At 38.1% G+C, this 17104-nt stretch overlaps 1 protein-coding gene and 1 pseudogene across 3 annotated transcripts in view; both read right to left on the bottom strand.

The window, feature by feature from the left end:
- The window catches only part of RNF130 (ring finger protein 130), a gene marked incomplete at both ends in the record, with an annotated part of 128280 nt that overhangs the window by 52059 nt on the left and 59117 nt on the right, over positions 1-17104 (bottom strand). The gene's annotated exons all lie outside the window — the stretch shown is intronic.
- On the bottom strand, positions 2323-3003 carry LOC307051547 (rab-like protein 2A; annotated as a pseudogene). The gene has a single exon. The product of its transcript is annotated as a rab-like protein 2A (transcript).

Genomic DNA, 17104 nt, shown 5'->3' with positions numbered 1-17104 from the left:
CTCCCTATTTTCTTTTCTAGAAGTTTATATGTAGGCCTTTATAGGTAGGCCTCTGATACATTTGAGTTACTTTTGCATATGGTTCAAGGTATGGATCAAAGCTCTTTTTTTCATATGACACATAATTGTCCCGGCACCATTTGTTGAAAAGGCTGTCCCTCCTCCACTGAATTGCCTTTGTAAGTTTGGCAAAAAATCTGTTGCCCATATACGTGTTGGTCTATGGCTGAACACTATTTTGCACCACGTTATCTATTTGTCTATCATTAAGCAAATACCACACTGTCATGATTTCTGTAGCTTTGTAACAAATCTGAAATCAACTCCAATTTTTTTCTCCTTTTCCAGTGTCTTTTTGGTTGTTCTTGATCCTCTGCATTCCCATATGAATTTTAGGTTCATCGTGTCAATTTCTCTTAAAAACAAAAGCCTTCTGGGATCTACACTGGGATTGCACTGAATATATAGAACAACTGGGAGAGAAATGACATCTTAACAATACTGAGTGGTCCCCCGAACACTGTATCTCTCTCCATTTATTTAGTTTTTATTTATTTTTCTCAACAATATTTTATAGATTTCACTGTATAGATCTTATACATCTTTTGTGAGATCTCTAAGAACTTCCTGTTTGATGCTAATGAAAATGGTATTCAAAAAATTCAATTCCCATTCATTGCTTGTATAGAAATAAAATTTATTAATGTATAATGATCTTGGGACTTCGCTGGTGGCACAGTGGTTAACACTCTGAGCTCCCAATGCAGGGCGCCCGGGTTTGATCCCTGGTCAGGGAACTAGATCCCACATGCACGCTGCAACTAAGAGTTCGCATGCCACAACTAAGGAGCCCATGGGCCACAACTAAGGAGCCAGCAAGCTGCAACTAAGGAACCTGTGAGTCACAGCTAAGGAGCCCACCGGCCGCAACTAAGACCTGGTGCAACCAAATAAATAAATAAATAAATAAATAAAGTATTTAAAAAATAGTTATAAAAATGTATAATGATCTTATATCTTGCAACCTTGTTAAACCCATTTGTTACTTCTAGTAGCTTTTTTTTATAAATGCCGTCAAATTTTCTTCATAGACAATAATGTCATCTGCAAATGACAGTTCTACTTCTTCATTTCTAATATAGGTACCTTTTATTTTTCTTTTTCCTTATCGTGCTGGCTAGAACCTCCAGTATAATGTGGAAACAAAAGTCATAAGAGCACACATCAGTCTCTTGTTCCTAATCTTAGGAAAAACCATTTAGTCTTTCCCCTTTAAGTATGATGGTAGCTGTCAGTTTTTCATAGATGCCCCTCTTCAGTTTAAGGAAGTTACATTTTATGCTACTTTGCTAAGAGATTTCTAAAATGTAATTCAACCCTTACTGTAAAAAAAAAAACAGAAAAAAATAAAAACAATGGAAATAATGCACAAGATGATCATAAAAACACATTAGTGAACCACAAGTACTAGAAAGAAGCGGAAAAGGCAGCAGGATTGTTCTTTTGCGGCCTCTGTCACCCAAGGACAGAGTCACACAATGTTCATACTAGTCTTCAAAAAATGAGGGAAAGCCTCATATGATGAAAGAGGGGTTTTAAAGGTACCTCTCTAAGAAGTCAAGTTCTTGTAATCCAAATGGGTTTGGACCCAATGGCCTATTGACCTTTGACGTTTACCAACAAAGTTTGTGTACGGCCAGATCTGACACCTTCTTTCACTTGATTTTAATGGCAAATCTGTGCCTGTGGTCTTGGCCTCACTGTTCACCAAGGTACTGGCTGTACCTACAAGAGCTCGTGAAATACCATAGGTGCTCAAAAATCTGTGGAGTGAACAGCTGTCTGCTCAAAACCATTTTTAAAGAAGTTTGTTGGGAGACTAAAGAGGAAGAAGGAAGGTAGGTCATGTGTAAAAAGGATGGAGGCTTCCCAAATTCCACGGGGATGGAAATGGGGGTAGTCAAGGATTAGAAATCATTCCCTTGGTGGAGATGCAATGAATGGACCCTGAGGTCAGTTCTGGGAGAAAAAAAAAACTCACCTAAATTTCTAAGAGACACACAAAGCATGTTCCCTGATTCTCTTTACTGTCTGGCCATGGAGGGAAGGCTATAATACTGATCTCTAATTCTGCTTTATGGTCTAATGTGGACTTCTTACATCTGTTGAGGGCACTTGCTGGTGCTATCCCCATCCCTGTCCCTGAGTACAGGGGAGGGGATAACTGTGAGAGGGTCAGGTATCATGGGCCATGAAGTAGAGGAGGCAAATGGGATTGGTGTGTTTTCAGGAGGTTCGTGGGAGATGGCTTGGAAGAGCTTCTCAGTTCTGAGATGGGCTCACAATGCTGCCCCATTGCTTCTTAGTTGGGCATATCCTCCTCCTCCTGCTCCTTCTATCCAAGTCAAAGTCCTCAAGCTCCTGCAAAATCTCATCCATGAAGTGTACAGGGTGTTCTAAGACACAGCCAACTGAACTGCATCGTTGGAAAGCTTTTCACCATTGGTACCATCAGCAGTTGAGACAAAGTATGGGAGCAGGGAGAACTTCTGGGCAAAACTGAAGATTTTGGGGGTCACCTTTATGTCTGCATCAATTTTTTTGGCCACCAGATGCACAGGATCTCTGGCCTGAACCCCCAAAGCCCCATTTCCCAAGGTGCTCAGGTTCTTGTAGGTGACTTTCCTCTGACATCAAACAGCACGATGTAGGCGTGGGCCTTGCAGTAGGAGGCATGTGTGCTCTGGAACTGCTCCTGGCTTGCTGTGTCCAAAAAGTCCACAAAGATGAGACCAGTAAGATACTGCCCACCATGGCCATGTGCTTATACGGGGTCAGGGTGTATGTGGACAGCTGCCGTGGCTGAAATCCATCTATGAGAAATCTCTCCATAAATTTGGACTTGCCCATGGTGCTGTCCCACTGGCAGATGATCTTCATGTTGTCATCAGCATCGTATTTCTCTTGGTTCAGCTCACAGGGTTTGGCTCTGTCCTGGGCCATTGGCTCCTCGCTACAGAGGGGCCCAGCCCAGGGGAAGGGACTCTTGTCACTGTCAGCCTGTCATTCCAGGAACCAGGCCCTCCGTCTGGCTCAGGGCCCAAGGAAGGCCTCAGAGAGGTGGTTCCCACATGCTGAGCCTGCCATTGGGGAGGCTTTGTCCTCTTGGATAGTCTTGGGTGAGGGCTGGAGAGACCAGGGATACTGCAGGTTGGCCAACCCTTGGCCAGCTGACCCCCAGGCCCTGTACACTGCTGTCCCTGGACCCGACATCATCCCAGACACCCTGCTAAAAGTTTTTAATCAGGAATATATGCTGGATTTTGGTAAATGTTTTTTTCCTGCATCTATTGAGATCATATGGTTTTCCTTTTTTTGGTCTGTTAATATAGAAAATTTATTGATTAATTTTTTGAATGTTAAATCAACCTGCATTCTTGGGATAAATGCCACCTGGTCATGATGAATTATCTTTTTTATATATTGTTAGGTATGATTTGTTAAAATTTCTTTAGAATTTTAAAATCTATGTTCAAGAGGGATTCTGGTCTGTAGTTTTCTGTTTTGTAATGTTTTTGTCTGGTTTTGGTATCAGGATGATGCTGGCTTCATAGAATGCAAAGGGAAGTATTCCTATCTTTTCAGTTTTCTGGAGTTGGCATAGAATTGTTATTATTTCTTCCTTAAGTTTTTGTAGAACTCACCAGAAATCATTCTTTTTTCAGATAGTTTTAAATGCAATTTCCTTAATAGATATAGGGCTATTTAATTTATGTATTCACCTTGAATGAGCTGTGGTCATTAGTATGGAATGATCACATTAATGGAATCCATCCATTTCATAGAAGTTGTCAAGTTTATTGGCATAAACTTGTTCACAAGATTTCCTTAATATCTCTATAATCTGTAGTGATGTCATCTCATTTTTGATATTGCTAATTTGTGCCTTCTCTTTTTCTCCTGATCAGTTTGGCCAGAGGCTTATCAATTTTATTGATTTTCTCAAGGAACTAATTCTTTGAGTAATTTTCTCTACTGTTTTTCTGTTTTCTAGTTCACTAACTGCTGCTCTGCTCTTTCTTATTACCTTTCTTCTGTCTACTTTTGGTTTAATTTGCTCTTGTTTCTCCAATTTCTTAAGGTGTAAGCTGAGAGTATTAATTCCAGACATTCTTCTCTAATATAGAAGTTGCTTTAGTGGCACATTCAAAATTTTGATATATTGTGTTTTCATTTTCATTCAGTTCAAATGATCTTCTAATTTCCCTTTTGATTTCTTCTTTATCTCATGGGTTATTTAGAAGTTAGTTTCCACATATTTGGGGGGTTTCCAGAGATTTTTCTGTTACTGATTTCTAACTTAACTCCAGGAGGTCAGAGAACATATTTTGTGTGACTTGAATCCTCTTAAAATTTTGAGACCTGTTTTTTTGGCCCAGAGAGCATTTCCAAAGAACGTATGTTCTGCTTTTGTTAGAGGAGTATTCTGTAAACATCAATCAGGTAAAGTTAGTTGATTATGCTGTTCAAGTCTTTTACATACTCAATGATTTTCTGTCTCCTTATTCTTTCAATTGTTGAGAGAGGGGTAATGAAATCTCTGACTATAATTGCAGGTTTGTCTATTTCTCACTGCAGGTCTATCAGTTTTCACTTCATATTTTTTTTAGCTTGTTATTACATGCATACATGTTTAAGTGTATCCCTGGCAATAGGTCTGCTCTGAAATCTCCTGATATTAATTAGCCTCTTTAACTTTATTTTGATTTGTGTTGGTTTTGTGTAGCCTTCTTCACCCTTTTAACCTATTTGTATTTTTATATTTAAAATAGGTTTCTTACAAGCAACATATGGTTGGGTCTTCCTTTTTTTTTTTGTTTTTTTTTTTTGTTTGTTTTTTTGCGGTATGTGGGCCTCTCACTGTTGTGGCCTCTCCCGTTGCGGAGCACAGGCTCCGGACGCGCAGGCTCAACGGCCATGGCTCACGGGCCCAGCCGCTCCGCGGCATGTGGGATCTTCCCAGACCGGGGCACGAACCCGTGTCCCCTGCATCGGCAGGCGGACTCTCAACCACTGCGCCACCAGGGAAGCCCCTGGGTCTTCCTTTTTTAATCCAATCTGTTAACCTCTGCTTTTAACTGGGTGTTTAGAGGGTATACTTTAATATGGCTATAATATGATTATGTTTATGTATATCATTTTGGAATTTGTTATCTATTTGTCCCATCTGTTCTTTACTCCCTTTTCCTGCTTTTTTCAGTTTTGTTTAGGATTGAGTTTTTTGTTTTGTTTTGTCTCTTTACAATTTCATTTGTCTCCTTCGTTGGATTTAGCTGTAACTCTTTGTAGTGTTACTTTAGTGGTTACTTTAGGGTTTAAGTATGCATCTTTAACTTATCACAGTCTAATTTCAGGTGATTATACTACTTTACATATAGTGTAAGAGCTTTACGACAGTATTCTTTCATTTCATCCCTCAGCTTTTGTGCTATTGTCGTCACCCATTTTACTTATATAACTCCACTATATATTATCATATTTCTTTATACAGACAAATATCTTACAAATTAAAAATTTTTTTAAATTGTGGTAAAAACATGTAACATAAAATTTACTATCTTACCCATCTCTAAGTGTACACTTCAGTAGTGTTACGTACATTCACATTTTTATGCATCAAATCTCCCAAACTCTTTCGTCTTGCAAAACTGAAACTCTATATCCATTAAACATTCCCTCCTTCCACCCCCACCCCCTGAGTCTCTGGCAACCACCATTTTACTTTCTGTCTTTGAATTTGATTACTCTAGGTACCTCATGTAAGAGGAATCATACAGTATTTGTCTTTTTATGACTGGTTTGTTTCACTTGCCATAGTGTCCTCAAGGTTCCTCCACAATGTAGCATGTGTCAGAATTTTCTTCCTTTTTAAGGCTGAATAATAATAAGGCTTAATAATATTTAAGGCTGAGTGATATTGTATGTATACACTACATTTCCTTTATACATTCATCTATTGATGTACACCCAAGTTGCTTCCACTTTTGGCTATTGTGAATAATGCTGCTATTGAACATGGGTATAAAATAATCTCATTGAGATCCTGCTTTCAATTCTTTTGGTATATACCCAGAAGTGATATTGCCAGGTCATATGGTATTTCTATGTTTAATATTTTGAGGAATTGCTATACTGTCTTCCACAGTGGCCTCACCGTTTTGCAATGCCTAAGGGTTCTAATTTCTCCTCATCCAAGGGATTTATTATTTTGTTTTTTTTTAAGATATTAGCTCTAATGATTGTGAAGTGATATTTCATTGTGGTTTTGATTTGCATTTCCCTAATGATTAGTATGTTGAACATCTTTTCATGTTTTATTGGCCATTTGTATATCTCTCTTTTTTTTTGGTTGCTTTGGGTCTTAGTTGTGGCACATGGGATCCTCGATGCGGTATGTGGGATCTTTTGCTGAGGCACACGGACTTCTCTAGTTGTGGCGCGTGGGCTTAGGTGCCCCGCAGCATGTGAGATCTTAGTTCCCCAACCAGGGACTGAACGCACATCCCCTGCATTGGAAGGCGATTCTTAACCACTGGACCACCAGGGAAGTCCCTGTATATCTCTTTTTGAGAAATGTCTTTTTAAGTCCTTTGCATATTTAAAAAACCAGGTTTGCTTGTTTTGTTGAATTGTGGGAGTTCTTTATATATTCTGGATAATAACCCTTGCCAGATACACAATTTACCAATATTTTCTCCTATTCTGTGGGTTGCCTCTTCATTCTAATTTACTGTGTCCTTTGATGCACAGACATTTAAAATTTTGATAGTCCAATTTATCTATAATTTTTATTACTTGTACGTTTAGTGTCATATCTAAGAAGTCACTGCTAAATCCAATGTTACGAAGCATTTCCCTTATACTGTTTTATAGTTTTAGCTCTCATGCTAAGGTCTCTGACCCATTTCAAGTTAATTTTTGTACATAGTGTAAGGTAATGGTCCAACTTCAGTTTTTTGCATGTGGATATCCAGTTTTCCCAGCATCATTTGTTGAAAAGACTGTCTGTTCCTCACTGAATGGTCCTGGCACCTTATCAAAAATCATTTGAACATATATGTGAGGGTTTATTTCTGGGCTCTCAGTTCTATTCCATTGGTCTGTCTGTATGCCGGCACCACACTGTTTTGATTACTGTAGCTTTGTACTAAGTTTTTAAATCCAGAAGTTTGAGACCTCCAACTTTGTTCTTCTTTTTCAAGGTTGTTTTGACTGTTTGGACCCCTTGAAATTCCATATGAATTTTAGGATAGAATTTTCTATCTTTGCAAAAAAGTAATTGGGATTTTGATAGGGATTGCACTGAATCTGGGTACTATTGTCATCTTAACAATATTAATTCTTCTAATCCATGAACATAGTATGACTTTCCATTTATTTGCATCTTTAATTTCTTTCAGCAACGTTTTGTAGTTTTCAGTGTATAAGTCTTTTACCTCCTTGGTTAAGTTTATTCTTAAATATTTTACTCTTTTCGATGCTATTGTAAATGCAATTGTTTCCTAATTTCCTTTTTGTTCAGTGTTAGTATACAGGATATATTTTGAAGGTAGATCTGAGAGAACTGATAGATTAAGTGTGGAATATGGGAGAAAGAAAGGGGTCAAAGATGATGCTGAGCAGCTTAGAGAATACATACACAATTTAATGACATAAGGAAGATTCAGGAAGAGCAGATTTGGAAGGAGAAATCAAAAGTTCAGTTTTGGGTGTATGAAGTTTGAGGAAGTATCCCGAGAACTAAGAAGTGACTACTGGAGATGGCAAGTAGAGGTCATGGTGGCCTCGACAATAATCGTTCAGTGGAAGGACCGGAAGAAAAGCCTGATGGAATAGCCTTCAACTGGGACAAGGTGGTGGTGTCAGTGTACCTTTTCAAATCTTAACAAATTTCCTCATAAAAATGCACAGAGAAACTTTGAGAGTAAAAGTAAAAGCCCACAAACATCTTCAACAAAACCAGGTGAAAGGGTATCTCGCAAACCCCAGACTACAAGTAGGTGGGGTCAAACCACCAACTACAGCATTACTCTACAGAAACACAATCAGCAGCTGTGCTGAAGTAGTGGAGGGAAGAGAAAAAGGGTTCTGACAGTCCTAAGTGCTTGATCCATTCATTATGAAGCTCCCATCAGTCTTTCATCTGATTTTAGCATCCACAGATGAGCACTATAAATCCATCATTTCATTGAGGGTAATTAAATGGTGATTTTCTAATTCTATAATTCATTTGTTAGTTGGAATTCTTCTATAAAGAAGTTTCCCTCATCAACTAGCTGGTTACTATGCAATACAATTTGTACAGAAAAAATAGATGACTCAGTTTTTAAAAACTGATTTTCAGAATAACAAATTTGTTCTCTAACAACCTGCAGTTTCAATCAACTGCAATATTTATTCTCTGAATGCTCAGTCTCATCTTTGACTGATATAGGGAGCTCCTTTAAGATGGCACCTAGGTCCTTTTGATACCACCATAGTAGTCTTCAATAGCTTCCTTGCTAACTGGTACAATACTCGTCTTATAAATTTGCTTCCCTAAACCTAAAAAAAGCCTTTTCTCCAAAGATGCCTGGGTTTTTTGTTTTTTTTTTTGAGTGGGAAATAGTATTTGAAAATAATCCTAGAGCAGTCTGAGGGTGGAATGGGGTGGGAGTGGAGATTCATTATTTTATTAAGAATATAAAATAATTTTCTAATTCTGTCATTCCTTCTGCATTTATTTGGCTGCACTGGGTCTTCACTGCTGCACACAGGCTTTCTCTAGTTGCGGCGAGCGGGCGCTACTCTTTGTTGCAGTGCATGGGCTTCTCATTGCAGTGGCTTCTCTTGTGGCAGAGCACGGGCTCTAGGCATGCGGGCTTCAGTAATTGAAGCATGCGGGCTCAGTAGTTGTGGCTTGCGGGTTCTAGGGCACGCAGGCTTTGGTAGTTGTGATACGTGGGCTCAGTAGTTGTGGCTCGCGGGCTCTAGAGCACAGGCTCAGTAGTTGTGGTGCACAGGCTTAGCTGCTCTGCGGCATGTGGGATCTTCCCAGACCACGGATAGAATATGTGTCCCCTGCACTGGCAGGTGGATCCTTAATCACTGTGCCACCAGGGAAGTCCCCTACTGCATTTATTAGTTGGAATTCTTCTATAAAGAGAGGTACTCATTGTTACTGGGTTGTCATTGCCATGGACAGAGGAGCTCTGTATTTTTTAGTAAAAGGAAAATAAACCAGGAGTCCATACTGACATTTTCAATTCAATAATAAGATTAAAGGATTATTATATAATTTCTGTATTTTAAATATTTATTCTCTTACTCTGATTCTTGGCTTCTAATATCATCAACATAATTACTTATTTGCTTTATTCTACAATCTACATATAATAGTTCAAAATAACAATCAATACTACCAACAATAAGACTATTAAATGCAGCTTAGACTTTTTTTTTTTTGCCAATAGAGTAATTTTTTTAATATAGTCTCAGCTGACATCATATTTGAATTTTATTGCTGTTTTACCAGGAATATAAAGAAAAAAATATGTGGAAGTAAAAAATGTAATCAGAAACAATAAGTTAACCAAAAGAAATACCCAAGTAAGGAACAGTAAAATTGCATTTAAGAAAATTCAATAGATATCCATTAAGATTTTTCTATCACTGACACAAAATATGAATTTGATTTAACACCATTTAAACCATTTCTTCACCAAAAATAAAAATATAAAATAAAAAGGCCAGTTTAACCTTCTAGCTCTCAAAAAAGAAATCTTAATTGGTTTTGCACTCCCATTTAGCTCACATACTCTGTACATCACTGTTTAGTGATGTTTCTGTTTTCAAAAGAAAAATTAGACAAAATAACTATCTTTCAAAAGAAGTCAGTTGTCAATTTTCTTTTTAATGATAAAATATATACTCTTTAAAATAAAATAAGCTTAGAGACAAAGAAATGAATTTCAGTGACTATCAGTATATTCCTAAGAAACGAAAGCTGGCGTTTTATTCCAATTCCTATGGTATACTGAGTTATTATGATAATATATAATATCAAGAAAAGAAAAGCTTTTGATACCTCAGAACTGCAACATAAAATGAATTTAATTTGGGAAGTTAAATTCAGGATTAAAGGATAATAAACTTCTTGGAACTTTTCATCTTAGTCATCTGATCTTTAATACAGATCCTCACACAAGAGATGATTTGGTCTTACACTGTGGGTTGCTTTATTTATTTATTTTTTTGGCCAAAATACCAAACTTTTTTTTTTTTTTTTTTTTTTTTTGCTATACGCGGGCCTCTCACTGTTGTGGCCCCTCCCGTTGCAGAGCACAGGCTCCGTATGCGCAGGCCCAGCGGCCATGGCCCACGGGCCCAGCCGCTCCGTGGCATGTGGGATCCTCCCGGACCGGGGCACGAACCCGTTTCCCCTGCATCGGCAGGCGGACCCTCAACCACTGCACCACCAGGGAAGCCCCCAAACTTTTTTTAATCCAAGGAAACGTACCATTATTTTAAGACATATTATTATTTTTATATATTTTAGAAAGATAAAGACACTGTTAATTAATATTTGATTATATACTTTCTTATTCTTTATAATTTCTATTTTACACACAGAGAAAGAAATTTAGACTTAATTGATCATATATTTTTATCATGCATCAGTCTTTTGCAAACATAAAAAGGAAAATGTGGACCAACCAAACTGGTAAACTTTTTCCTAAAGCTTATTTGTATTCTTCTTTTTCTTTTTTATCTCTTAATTCTTTAAAAAAATTTTTTATACAGCAGGTTCTTATTAGTCATCAATTTTATACACATCAGTGTACACATGTCAATCCCAATTGCCCAATTCATCAAACCTCCACCCCCACCCCCCTGCCGCTTTCCCCCTTGCTGTCCATACGTTTGTTCTCTACATCTGTGTCTCAATTTCTGCCCTGCAAAGCAGTTCATCTGTACCATTTTTCTAGGTTCCACATATATGTGTTAATATACAATATTTTTCTCTTTCTGACTTACTTCACTCTGTATGACAGTCTCTAGATCCATCCACGTCTCAACAAATGACCCAATTTTGTTCCTTTTTATGGCTAATATTCCATTGTATATATGTACCACATCTTTATCCATTCGTCAATGGGCATTTAGGTTGCTTCCATGACTTGGCTATTGTAAATAGTGCTGCAATGAACATTGGGGTGCATGTGTCTTTTTGAATTATGGTTTTCTCTGGGTAAATGCCCAGTAGTGGGATTGCTGGATCATCTGGTAATTCTATTTTGTTTTTTAAGGAACCGCCATACTGTTCTCCATAGTGGCTGTATCAATTTACATTCCCACCAACAGTGCAAGAGGGTTCCCTTGTCTCCACACCCTCTCCAGCATTTGTTGTTTGTAGGTTTTCTGTTGATGCCCATTCTAACTGGTGTGAGGTGATACCTCATTGTAGTTTTGATTTGCATTTCTCTCATAATTAGTGATGTTGAGCAGCTTTTCATGTGCTTCTTGGCCATCTGTATGTCTTCTTTGGAGAAATGTCTATTTAGGTCTTGTGCCCATTTTTGGATTGGGTTGTTTGCTTTTTAATATTGAGCTGCATGAGCTGTTTATATATTTCGGAGATTAATCCTTTGTCTGTTGATTCATTTGCAAACATTTTCTCCCATTCTGAGGGTTGTCTTTTTGTCTTGTTTATGGTTTCCTTTGTTGTGCAAAAGCTTTGAAGTTTCATTAGGTCCCATTTATTTTTGTTTTTATTTCCATTACTCTAGGAGGTGGATCAAAAAAGATCTTGCTGTGATTTATGTCAAAGAGTGTCCTTCCTTGTTTTCCTCTAAGAGTTTTATAGTGTCCGGTCTTACATTTAGGTCTCGAATCCATTTTGGGTTTATTTTTGTGTATGGTGTTAGGGAATGTTCTAATTTCATTCTTTTACATGTAGCTGTCCAGTTTTCCCAGCACCACTTATTGAGGAGACTGTCTTTTTCTCCATTGTATATCCTTGCCTTTGTCATAGGTTAGTTGACCATAGGTGTGTGGGTTTATCTCTGGGCTTTCTATCTTGTTCCATTGATCTATGTTTCTGTTTTTGTGACAGTACCATATTGTCTTGATTACTGTAGCTTTGCAGTATAGTCTGAAGTCAGGGAGTCTGATTCCTCCAGCTCAGTTTTTTTTTCCCTCAAGAATGCTTTGGCTATTCGGGGTCTTTTGTGTCTCCAAACAAATTTTAAGATTTTTTGTTCTAGTTCAGTAAAAAATGCCATTGGTAATTTGATAGGGATTGCATTGAATCTGTAGATTGCTTTTAGTAGTATAGTCATTTTCACAATACTGATTCTTCCAATCCAAGAACATGGTATATCTCTCCATCTGCTGGTATCATCTTTAATTTCTTTCATCGGTGTCTTATAGTTTTCTGCATACAGGTCTTTTGTCTCCCTAGGTATTTTATTCTTTTTGTTGCAGTGGTAAATGGGAGTGTTTCCTTAATTTCTCTTTGAGACTTTTCATCATTAGTGTATAGGAATGCAAGAGATTTCTGTGCATTAATTTTGTATCCTGCTACTTTACCAAATTCATTGATTAGCTCTAGTAGTTTTCTGGTGGCATCTTTAGGATTCTCTATGTATAGTGTCAAGTCATCTGCAAACAGTGACAGTTTTGCTTCTTTTCCAGTTTGGATTCCTTTTATTTCTTTTTCTTCTCTGATGGCTGTGACTAGGACTTCCAAAACTATGTTGATTAATAGTGCTGAGAGTGGACATCCTTGTCTTGTTCCTGATCTTAGTGGAAATGCTTTCAGCTTTTCACCATTGAGAATGATGTTTGCTGTGGGTTTGTTGTATATGGCCTCTATTATGTTGAGGCAGGTTCCCTCTATGCCCACCTTCTGGAGAGCTTTTATTATAAATGGGTGTTGAATTTTGTCAAAAGCTTTCCCTGCATCTGTTGAGATGATCATATGGTTTTTTTTCTTCAATTTGTTAATATGGTGTATCACACTGATTGATCTGTGCATATTGAAGAATCCTTGCATCCCTGGGATAAATCCCACTTGACCATGGTGTATGATCCTTTTAATGTGTTGTTGGATTCTGTTTGCTAGTATTTTGTTGAGGATTTTTGCATCTATATTCATAAGTGACATTGGCCTGTAATTTTCTTTTTTTGTAGTATCTTTGTCTGGTTTTGGTTATCAGGGTGATGGTGGCCTCACAGAATGAGTTTGGGAGTGTTCCTTCCTCTGCAAATTTTTGCAACAGTTTGAGAAGAGTTCAGTGTTAGCTCTTCTCTAAATGTTTGATAGAATTCACCTGTGAAGCCATCTGGTCCTGGACTTTTGTTTGTTGGAAGATTTTAAATCAGTTTCAATTTCATTACTTGTGACTGGTCTGTTCATATTTTCTGCTTCTTCCTGGTTCAGTTTTGGAAGGTTATACCTTTCTAAGAATTTAAGGAGAATTTCTTAAATTTAAGAATTTCTAAGAATTTAGAAGAAATTCTAAGAATTTCTTCCAGGTTGTCCATTTTATTGGCATAGAGTTGCTTGTAGTAGTCTCTTAGAATGCTTTGTATTTTTGCGGTGTCTGTTGTAACTTCTCCTTTTTCATTTCTAATTTTATTGATTCAAGTCCTCTCCCTTTCTTGATGAGTCTGGCTAATGGTTTATCAATTTTATCTTCTCAAGGAACCAACTTTTAGTTTTATTGATCTTTGCTATTGTTTTCTTTGTTTCTATTTCATTTATTTCTGGTCTGATCTTGATGATTTCTTTCCTTCTGCTAACTTTGGGTTTTGTTTGTTCTTCTTTCTCTAGTTCCTTTAGGTGAAACGTTAAGATTGTTTGAGATTTTTCTTGTTTCTTGAGGTAGGCTTTATAGCTGTAAACTTCCCTCTTAGAACTGCTTTTGCTGCATTCCATAGGTTTTGGATCATCGTGTTTTCATTGTCATTTGCCTCTAGGTATTTTTTGACTTCCTCTTTGATTTCTTCAGTGATCTCTTGGTTATTTAGTAACGTATTGTTTAGCCTCCATGTGTTTGTGTTTTATTCCCCTGTAATTCATTTCTAATCTCATAGCATTGTGGCCAGAAAAGATGCTTGATATGATTTCAATTTTCTTAACTTGTACTGAGGCTCGATTTGTAACCCAAGATGTGATCCTGGAGAATGTTCCATGCACACTTGAGAAGAAAGTGTAATCTGCTGCTTTTGGATGGAATGTCCTATAAATATCAGTTAAATCTATCTGGTCTATTGTGTCATTTAAAGCTTGTGTTTCCTTATTTTGTTTGGATGATCTGTCCATTGGTGTGAGGTGTTAAAAGTCCCCCACTATTATTGTGCTACTGTTGATTTCCTTTTCTATAGCTGTTAGCAGTTGCCTTATGCATTGAGGTGCTCCTATGTTGGGTGCATATATATTTATAATTGTTATATCTTCTTCTTGGATTGATCCCTTGATCATATTATATAGTGTCCTTGTCTCTTGTAACATTCTTTATTTTAAAGTCTATTTTATCTGATATGAGTATTGCTACTCCAATTTTCTTTTGATTTCCATTTGCATGGAATATCTTTTTCCATCCCCTCACTTTCAGTCTGTATGTGTGCCTAGGTCTGAAGTGGATCTCTTGTAGACAGCATATATATGGGTCTTGTTTTTGTATCCATTCAGCAAGCCTGTGTCTTTTGGTTGGAGCATTTAATCCATTTATGTTTAAGGTAATTATCGATATGTATGTTCCTATGACCATTTTCTTAATTGCTTTGGGTTTGTTTTTGTAGGTCCTTTTCTCCTCTTGTGTTTCCCACTTAAGAGAAGTTCCTTTAGCATTTGTTGTAGAGTTGGTTTGGTGTTGCTGAATTCTCTTAGCTTTTGCTTGTCTGTAAAGCTTTTGATTTCTCCATCGAATCTGAATGAGATTCTTGCCGGGTAGGGTAATCTTGGTTGTAGGTTCTTCCCTTTCATCACTTTCAGTATATCATGCCACTCCCTTCTGGCTTGTAGAGTTTCTGCTGAGAAATCAGCTGTTAACCTTATGGGAGTTCCCTTTTATGTTATTTGTCATTTTTCCCTTGCTGGTCTCAATAATTTTCCCTTGTATGTTATTTGTTGTTTTTTCCTTGTTGCTTTTAATAATTTTTCTTTGTCTTTAATTTTTGCCCATTTGATTACTATATGTCTTAGCATGTTTCTCCTTGCGTTTATCCTGTATTGGACACTCTGTGCTTCCTGGACTTGGGTGGCTATTTCCTTTCCCATGTTAGGGAAGTTTTCCACTATAATCCCTTCAAATATTTTCTTGGGTCCTTTCTCTCTCTCTTCTCCTTCTGCGACAGCTATAATGCGAATGTTGTTGCATTTAGTGTTGTCCCAGAGGTCTCTTAGGCTGTCTTCATTTCTTTTCGTTTTTTTTTTCTTTATTCTGTTCTGCAGCAGTGAATTCCACCATTCTGTCTTCCAGGTCACTTATCCGTTCTTCTGCCTCAGTTATTCTGCTATTGATTCCTTGTAGTGTAGTTTTCATTTCAGTTACTGTATTGTTCATCTCTGTTTGTTTGTTCTTTAATTCTTCTAGGTTTTTGTTAAACACTTCTTGCATCTTCTTGATCTTTGCCTCCATTGTTTTTCCGAGGTCCTGGATCATCTTCACTATCATTATTCTGAATTCTTTCTCTGGAAGTTTGCCTATTTCCACTTCATTTAGTTGTTTTTCTGGGGTTTTATCTTGTTCCTTCATCTGGTACATAGCCCTTTGCCTTTTCATTTTGTCTATCTTTCTGTGAATGTGGTTTTTGTTCCACTGGCTGCAGGACTGTAGTTCTTCTTGCTTCTGTTGTCTGCCCTCTGGTGGATGATGCTATCTTAGAGGCTTGAGCAAGTTTCCTGATGGGAGGGACTGGTGGTGGGTAGAGCTGGGTGTTGCTCTGGTGGGCAGAGCTCAGGAAAACTTTAATCTGCTTGTCTTCTGATGGGTGGGGCTGGGTTCCCTCCCTGTTGGTTGTTTGGCCTGAGGCGACCCAACACTGGAGCCTACCCACATCTTTGGTGGGGCTAATGGCGGACTCTAGGAGGGCTCACGCCAGGGAATATTTCCCAGAACTTCTGCTGCCAGTGTCCTTGTCCTCACAGTGAGCCACAGCCACCCTCTGCCTCTGCAGGAGACCCTCCAACCCTAGCAGGTAGGTCCGGTTCAGTCTCCCCTGCGGTCACTGCTCCTTCCCCTGGGTCCCCATGCGCACACTACTTTGTGTGTGCCCTCCAAGAGTGGAGTCTCTGTTTCCCTCAGTCCTGTCAGAGTCCTGCAGTCAAATCCCGCTAGCCTTCAAAGTCTGATTCTCTAGGAATTCCTCCTCCTGTTGCTGGACCCCCAGGTTAGGAAGCCTGACGTGGGGCTCAGAACCTTCACTCCAGTGGGTGGACTTCTATCGTATAAGGGTTCTCCAGTTTGTGAGTCACCCATCCAGCAGTTATGGGATTTGATTTTATTGTGATTGCACCCCTCCTACCGTCTCATTGTGGCTCCTCCTTTGTCTTTGGATGTGGGCTATCTTTTTTGGTGAGTTCCAGTGTCTTCCTGTCGATGACTGTTCAGCAGTTAGTTGTGATTCTGGTGTTCTCACAAGAGGGAGTGAGAGCATGTCCTTCTACTCCGCCATCTTGGTTCTATCCTGTGGGCTGCTTTTTAAAAATTCCATATACTCGGTATGCTTGATGAGTCCTGTCCTCATCATTATTGTTTGAAAACATTGTCCATCAATGGCCCAGAGTTTCACATTTACAAGAGCTTGTTCTCAAGTACCTCCTTGCTGCTGAAAGCTCCAGCTTAGACTTTTTTTTATCCTTAGAATGTATCCCAATAGAAATGTACTGTCAAATAAAAGTCCCCTAAAACAATTCCTTTCTCTATGTGCTTATATCATCATCTTGAAATATATTTAGGTTCCATTTATTTTCAATTTTGATGATTTCTTTTGTTTTTTAAAAATAACATCTAAAACATTTAGATGGTTCTGAAGTCAAAACTATAAAACCAGTACG

Source organism: Hyperoodon ampullatus (assembly GCF_949752795.1).
Source record: "Hyperoodon ampullatus genome assembly, chromosome: 4".
NCBI classification, from domain to species: Eukaryota; Metazoa; Chordata; class Mammalia; order Artiodactyla; family Ziphiidae; genus Hyperoodon; species Hyperoodon ampullatus.
Note: the sequence above shows the minus strand (reverse complement) of the source record. Positions and strands in the feature narration are given on the sequence as shown.